This window comes from Lemur catta, chromosome 8 (assembly GCF_020740605.2).
Source record: "Lemur catta isolate mLemCat1 chromosome 8, mLemCat1.pri, whole genome shotgun sequence".
NCBI lineage: Eukaryota > Metazoa > Chordata > Mammalia > Primates > Lemuridae > Lemur > Lemur catta.
Window position 1 is genome coordinate 8,454,318 of NC_059135.1, and position 1,828 is coordinate 8,456,145.

Sequence of the window (1,828 nt, forward strand, 5' to 3'; positions counted from 1 at the left end):
CATACATAAGTTTGCAAAATATAGAGGGCACCCTCTGCCCACTTCTACTTTGTTTCTCCCAAAGGAGCAAACACCAATCTGGTTGGGACAGACTCCAGGACACTGACGAGGACCTCTTTTCCAGTGGGCAGGGTCACTGTGCCTACCATGTCATACACATGCATGGGTGTCTCTCTCCCTCTCTCTGTCTCTGGGACAGAGGGTCCAATAAGCTGAACTTCTGTTAGGCACAGCTGTCCTCTGCTGCTGGCCTCCATGGGGCATGGCAGCCCCAAGAAGGCACAGATCACGCCAACCTGCTCTGGCGTCCCCTCTCTCTCCTTTCTCTGCCCCTAAGCAGCAGGCAGGCCCAGGCCACTACTGTGCTGGGCATTTCTGAAACTGTGCCAGCTTCTTTTGCTTAGAAGCACAAGAAGGTCTTTGGTGTTCCTCAGCTGACTGAGGAACTGGGAGTAGTAAGACTGGGACTCGGGGGTGTTCCTGCCAAGTTTACTAGAAAGATCTACTTGGCAACATCATGCGTCAGCCCAGATAACACGAACCTAGAATTTCAGCTCCTATTTGTCATGGCCTTGTTTTTCCCTGTGTTCACTGCAGAGTCTCTCCTGGATAAGGGATGCCTGGGCCAACACTATGTAGGACCATCAGACCATCCCTTGGTCCCTAATGTCTTCCTTTACTGCCATATGACCAGGGGGGCCGAAGGCTCCAGCCTGCCTCCTTACTCTGTTCTCCCAGCCAGAGTTAGGCCAAGTAAGTGACAATCGCCAAAGGCAAGTCAATGCTTTTATTTTATCTGAAAGATTTCTCTCCCTTTTGCTAAGTGCGCTAGGATCTGATGCCTGGAATTGGAGAGTGAATTGTACATAGTCTTGATCGCAATCCAGCATTATAATGTAATTTTCCAACTTTCCCTTGCTTGCCAACGTCTACCAAATTCTTTGAACACTAATGGGATGTTCACTACTTTAGGTCCAATTATGTCAGATAACCAATCCCAGATTAATTGTATTTTCTTGAAGATCTGCTGCCTACAATTCAGTCTCTGGTACCCAATTTTTTATCAGTCGGGATTTGGAGGTACCGAGTAACCAAAACCAGCTCCAGGTAACTCAGGCAGAAAGTCAATTTCTTAGAAGTATATTGGGTAACTCACGGAATTTACAGGAAAACTGAAAGACTAGGCTAAGAAAATAGACAGCCCAGGCAGTAAGATCTCCAGCCCCAGTCATACCCTCGGCCTAAGCACATGGTTGTGTAGCAAGGGATTTGGCAAGTGTGTTCTTTCCATCCTGATTAGAAAGGAGGACCAGAAACAGTGCACATTCTCAAGTGACAGGTAAAAATATTATTAATATTTACAGTTTTGTCTTGGGGTTATATTAACTCACTTGCCCGTTTGTCATAATATAGTTCAAAGAGATCTGGATCACCTGGACAGCACATAGAGTGTCACACTGATTGATCACACTGATTGATTACGCTGGTGACATCATGCTGATCAGACGGGATGAGCAAGAGGTGGTCAGCACATCTCCTAAAGAGGAATGAATTACTGACCTGCAACAGGGCTGAATCTCAAATGCATTAGATGAGCAAAAAAAGTCATACACCCAAAAGTGCATACCCTGTATTTCCATGCATATGAAACTTTTAATACAGGCAAAACTAATCTGTAGTAATAGAAAGCAGATCAGTGGCTGTGTGGTGCTGGGGTTAAGGGGGGGATTATCTGCAAAGGGCATAGGGGACTTTCTGGGGTGATGGAGATGGTCTATGTCTTGACTGGGGTAGGATTACATTTGGTAAAATTCACCAAAATGTACAC